Consider the following 6,460-nt stretch of genomic DNA (forward strand, 5'->3'; position numbering starts at 1 on the left):
CTTGCAGTAGCATAAGGATCAGGCGTGGAGGTAGTGGAAGATGTTGGCAAGCACATCATCTGAGAGGTTGTCCACTATGTTCCTTATGTTTGGGGCCTCCTTCATCTAGAAGGACACCACTAGCCGAAGAGATGAGGCCGCCCTGCCATGGAATTGCATGAATAAATATTAGTAAGGAGATGAGTTTTGAGGAGAAGGGATGGCGATGCAAGTAAGGCCTTATTACACTTGCCTTTAGATCTAGCGGCGGTGACCACGAGTGGCAATGTCGGTGACAGCAGCAGCTCATTCGCTAGTGGATCTGTGTAGGCAATCTGGCGATGTGCACTGGCATATAGCAAGGGCTGAGCAGTGCTGATGAGCAGGAGCGGCGATGACCAACAACAACACTGAGGAAAATAAAAGCTATGTGCGTGTGGGGGACGAAGGGCGGCGGTGGGGTCAGGGTGCAAGGGGGGCGGCATTAGGGGTGATGTTGGAGTATGTTGCTTGCTCTCTGCATAACTTTTACAGCACATGAGAATTGAACTATGATTAGTTCCATGTGGGAGGGTTCAAACGTGGGATTGGAAATTTTGCCACTAAGCAGCGGTGAATGCACAGTACCATCACCGTGGCTAGGTCCTATTACCACCTGGAAACCTTTTTATGATACGGTGATGAACACTAAGGCACACAGTCCTACACTTAGGAAACTAACAAAAGCATAATTCCAATACTCAGGTTGAAAGGAAACCAACTTGAGTTCGATGGTGAATAATAAGGCACACAGATTTGCATTGAGGTGAAGGCCAAAACATGCACTTAGAAAACATAAGGAAAGCACAATGACAATACTCTCAGATTGAAAGGAATCCAACTTGAGTTCCATACATTCATACCGAATAAGTAGATGGACACTACCAAGTTAACAAGCATGCTGAAAGCTAAAATGCAGATACTAATTAGGCCAACACTACGCAAAAGTTAAAAGGCCTTCATATGTACATCATTGGTTGCATAATTAATCATTCTCCATGCAGATCCTAGTCGACCTCCATGGGATCGTTGTGAATCTCCACAATATCATGCAGATCGTTGTTGACCTCTAGTGGATCATTGTCAATCTCCATGTCATCCTGAGTCTTGACCATTACAACCATGTCCACATCCATTGGTACATTTTCATTTAGCTCATCGACTTTGTTCACAAAGCACTGATTCGGTGAACCAATACTGAGGACAATAAGGCTCATAAGCTGCACTCCACGGATATACAAGGCCACAAACTCTAGATCGAGAAGATGCATTTTCATCTATAGATCCAACAAAATTATTGTAGCTAGGTTGGAGGTGAACGAACATAGAGCATGAGAGAGCAATACAATGAAATATAGAATCCGATGAAGGAGCAGATCCAGTGTAGTTACCTATGATTCGGATGGAGCAGAGAAGTAGGGACGACGTGCTGAAGATTTGTGCACCGGCAAGGTTGGAGGTGAAGGAGCAGTGAGCACGCGAGAGGCTACCTTTCGTCTAACACTAGCAGGGTGAAGCAGGGCAAGGGAGCAGAGTAGGGAATGGATGGGAGGAAGGTGTGGTAGGACCTTTGTAATAACCCAGGTTTTTGTGCAACCGAAAATGCAAGATTTTTAATATTTTTCCTACAATTGTGTGAAGCATGTAGCTTCTAGGACAAACCTGAGTATAACCCACTAACAAATCATTGCATCCATTTAGATTTGTTTGTTGAAGTGTGCCGGTGCTCTCGAGTTTGTTCTGTGTTTGAGTCTTGTTTGAGTTTGGAGTGCACAAATCTGTAGCAAAGTTCCTCAAAATTCCTTTTGAATCCCTCTCAAATTCTCCTTTTGAATTCCATCTCAAATCCTATTTGAATCTCTCCCAAATTTCTTTTGAAATTCCCTCTCAACTCCTTGATTTGCAAAAGGAAAATTTCCTTTTCCTTTTCTCTTATCACCCAGACCAAGCCAGCCTGTAACACCCTAAAATTTGCTCTTCTCAAAAAAGGTATAAATTGATTTAATTTTGTATTTTGTGCTAATGAAATATAGAAAAAATATTTTCATTATATTAAAACCCATCATAAGGTAGCAACATGGTTGTGCATACATGCCGGTGCATTTGATTTATTGATTGAGTGGTTTGAATCAAAATTCAAAATGGTTTGAATTGCTTTTGGAAATGAGTTTGAAAATGGCTTTGAAGTGAAAGAAAAGAAAATTTGAAAATAAAAGAATTTAGAAAGTTATGGAATTTATTCTTAGGAAAGCCTACCAAAAATTTGCTCATTTCTTTTGAATTGAAAAGTGTGTTTGAAACTCCATTTGAATTTGACTTGGGTCATGTTTGAAACTTGGATTGAAAATGGGAAAATGGAAAAGCACTCCTCTTCCCCTTTCTGGCCCAATGACCAGCCGGCCCATTCCCGCTTCTCTCTCCCCTTCTCTCGTGAGGCCTAGCTCTGTTCCCTGCTTCCTGCCGCCCAGCCACGTGCGTAGGCCTGCTCTCCTCACTCTCCCGCACGACCCAGCTTCGTCGAAGGCCTAGCAGCGCGCGCCCCGGCCTAGCCAGACACGTCGCACCTGGCAGCAGCCATCTTCCTCCTCATGCCATATCTAGGATAGTCTCCGTCTTCGCCGGCCGACTCTGTGCCTGCTACGCCTCTTGCCGTGCCTTGTGCCGCAAGTTGCCTTGCCTCTTAAATACCGCTCGAGCCTACGCCGCCTCCCTACTCTACCATCCAGTGCTGTAGCTGTCCATGCCGAGATGCCACATCGCTGCCTAGCCATAGCCGCCACCATTGTCATCCGCCTCATCGAGTGCCGCGCTGCCTTCGTCGCTTCCCCGCTTGTTCTTTCGGTTCCGGTGAGTTTCCCATCCTCTCCTCTCTCTCCTAGACCTCTCTGTTCAGAAAACAGTGCACTGTAGGCTCTAAACCAACATCTCTAGTGAGCTCATCGCCGCTCCGGCCATGGCACCGCCTCGTTCATCCTATTCCGGTCGGCCGCCGTCATCTCCTCTCCACCTAATTCAATCACAGCCGCCCGCATCTAATCCGACAGCTCATATCGAAGGATACCCCTTCGCTGCGAGATTTGCAAAACCCTCTTATAATTATTTGAGTCTTAACCCGTGGTCCAAGGTGCAATCACAGATTACGTTTTCTTCTTTGGAAAGCGTAGTTTCTTCGGTTTAGATCCAAAATACGTTTTCACTTATTTACAGTTTTGCCACTAATCTTATTTTAGCCATAAAATTTTTGTTTTAACTCCGATTTGACCCGTTCAAATTGTGTTAAGTTCGTAATTTCATAATCTACATGTTCATACTACTGCTAAATATGTTTCCAACTTTTAAAATTTAAGGTTAAATTTAGTCTATTATTTTATTAAAGGAAATCTTGTTTAATTCATATCTTCTACGTTTTAGCCACGTTTTGACCCGTTCAAGTTGCGTTGGATTTGTACCGGCATAATCTACACATTAGTAATAATTTTTACTATGTTAATTACTCTGGAATTTCATGGTTTAAGCTCTAACTTGAATAATAATTATGTAACTGGGTTTTATAAATAAAATATGATTTGTTTTACTTTAGTATTATAATTCAAACCTAAATTTGACTTAATTTATATTATGTATAAAATATCTTATATATATTTTTTATAGTTAAAACACATGAAGCTAATAGTTTTATATTTTCTTTTATAAGTAGATCTCTCGGTAGTTGTATATTTTCAACCGTAGCTCTGATTAGCATGCCTCTCGCGTCTGTGTGTTCTTAGCGATGCATAGAATCGTGTTTCAAACTCTTTTACTTATTTTTCTATGATTGGTGTACTATTCTAATTTAGATCTATAGTTTGCTTTGTGTATGATTGCATGGATGCTTGTGTGGTGCTTTATGATCTTGTCTAGTCGGTGAGTTATACGTGGTGAATCAAGAAACAGATCTTTGAAAGTTTGGACTCAAAGAAGGATCTAAGTTTAAGACAAGTATAGCATGAGATCCTCCTTGTTGTCCTATACACTTTTAATTATTTAATTCATACTGCATGTGTCAACCTTGACTGCCACTAAGGATTTCCTAGTGCTTTGTTACCATGTACCTTGTGCCTTGACTGCCACTAAGGGTATTGCATTGGGTAGTATGATGCTAGTGCTCAACTACAACCATGATCTTGTAACTTGACTAATGGTATATGCAATAAACACTAAAAGATGCTTTGTAGCAACATGGAACAAGGGGGCTAGAGCATTGAGCTATTTTATGGTGCTCTAGACTCCCCTCCCTAATGACTTATCTGTAAGTGATCGTCCGAGACTTATAGTACAGCTATGAGGGCTACATGGCTCCAACTTTAGCTTAGTATGATGACCTTTTCTAGTTTTTTAGAGGTTACCTTTATTGGCATAAGAATGGCTTGCTAAATTGGGTATAGTGAGGCCTCTGTCCCCTTGTGTATAGGCTGCGCGTCATTGTGCCATCGGGAAGGGGCTCTACATCTGTTTGCTGAGTGAATCTAATGGCCCTAACTTGTTAGACAAAGCTTTGAAAGGCTTCATAGTGAACCCAGCCGACCTTCCCTAATAGTGGGTCAAGAGGCTGATCACCTCGGGCGAAAGGGTAAATCATGACTCATAGTGAAAGTGTACAACCTCTACAGAGTGCAAAACTGGTATATTAGTCGTGCTCACGGTCATCAGCGGCCTTGGAACATTTATAGAATAGATGATGAACACTGATGATACTAATGATAAAGATGCTCACTAATGATTATTGTTTATGCTATTCATTATTCATGTTTTCCTGATCATGTGTTTATATCGGCTTGTGAATAAACTTGTTGCCACCCTAATGCTAAAATTGTGACAATTAAAGGCTAATCATAGTTAAACTAGTGTCAACCTTTTGAGCCTCCTAAACCCCATGTTATATTTGTTGAGTACGACATGTACTTACGCTTGCTTTAATTTTTAAATCTTTGGAAAAATCCTGGATGGGTACCAGATTGCTAGAGTTTGGAGAAATTAGGCTTGTGATCAACCAATCAGTTATCCCTGTGGAAGTGGAGTCTTTACCTGAAGATCAGAGTTGTCTTTCTACTATCTATACTCTGAGGTTATATTCCTTATACTAATACGCTATGTATTTAAGCATTGTCTATTGATATTACCTTTATTTGTAGCTATATGTGAGATTTGACTTCCGGGGCTCACATATGGTGTGTATCTGGTTTTGTCCTTAAAACCCGGGTGCTACACAGCCCACTCACCTCTCCTCCTCCCCTACTAGCCCAGCATCAACCACTGGCCCAACTCGCCATCCTCCCACCGTGCAACCCATCAGCGCCAGCACTCTGCTCGGCCCAAGTTGCCATGCAGCCCACCATGGCCTTCCTCTATCTGCTAGTGGCCAAGGTCACTGCAATAGCCTTGAGCCGGTCCTCACAGGCCCTTACTTCGGCCCCCGTAGGCCTGCCAACACACCTGCATAGCCCCTGTGGGCCCATCCGCGTGCTCGGGTTGTGAAACCCTAACGCGCACCGCTCGCCTCGTGTCTGCCCCTAGATGCTGCCATGCCTATATCATCCACGTGCCTTGGCATCCATATCACCACCCATAGGATGCATGCCACATGTCCCTACCCTTGCACGGACAACGAGGATCCTTGCTTCCCTTAGAACCCTAGCCTAGCACCTATAAAATGAGGAGCCACCACCACCATCACCCTGTTTCCCATTTGCCGCTGCCATTTCCCTCCACCGAGCTCTCTGCGGTGCCGAGCCCTCTTGGCTGCCTCCGAAGCCACATCGGTCAAAAGTCATCTCAATGTCGCACCACCTATGCTTCGCCACATCCACCGTGTTTGCCCCTCCTCTACTCCTCGTACACACACTTGATGTCCCTAAGCCACCACCTCGCCATGCTTGCCTTCAAGCCCAACCTCTGCTCCACCACGCTGCCGACCAAAGCCAGAGCCATGCCAGCACCATAGCTCACCTTGTCCTTCTCCATGACCACCTCGACGCCATGCTATGATGTCGAGCACCTCTAGTGGACCGAGCCTAGCAACCTCAATGCTGACCATGCCTGCTCCTTCCACCACGCGACATCACTGCCATGATGTCGTGCTCTGCCCTCTACCTCGCCTCGCAGCGCTAAACCTAGAGGACCACGACTAGGGCAGCGCTGTCCTCAGCCCGCACAGCTCCAACCACCATGGCTAGCACCACCTCGCTAGAGTTCTTATGTTGTCGGTGAGCTCTCAACCCTAAAAGCTCTACCTTTTCCCCCTTGTTGTTGACCTCGCCGGTGATCTTATCTGAAACTGGCCTCCATGTGCCATTCCTCACTGCCATAGGGATGGTGCGCCTCTACTCCTCGACCACAGCAAGCTCCTGCTCCAACCTGCCATTCTACAGTGCTCCTGCATCCTCCACCTCGACACGCCCCTGTT

Source organism: Miscanthus floridulus, chromosome 5 (genome assembly GCF_019320115.1).
Source record: "Miscanthus floridulus cultivar M001 chromosome 5, ASM1932011v1, whole genome shotgun sequence".
NCBI classification, from domain to species: Eukaryota; Viridiplantae; Streptophyta; class Magnoliopsida; order Poales; family Poaceae; genus Miscanthus; species Miscanthus floridulus.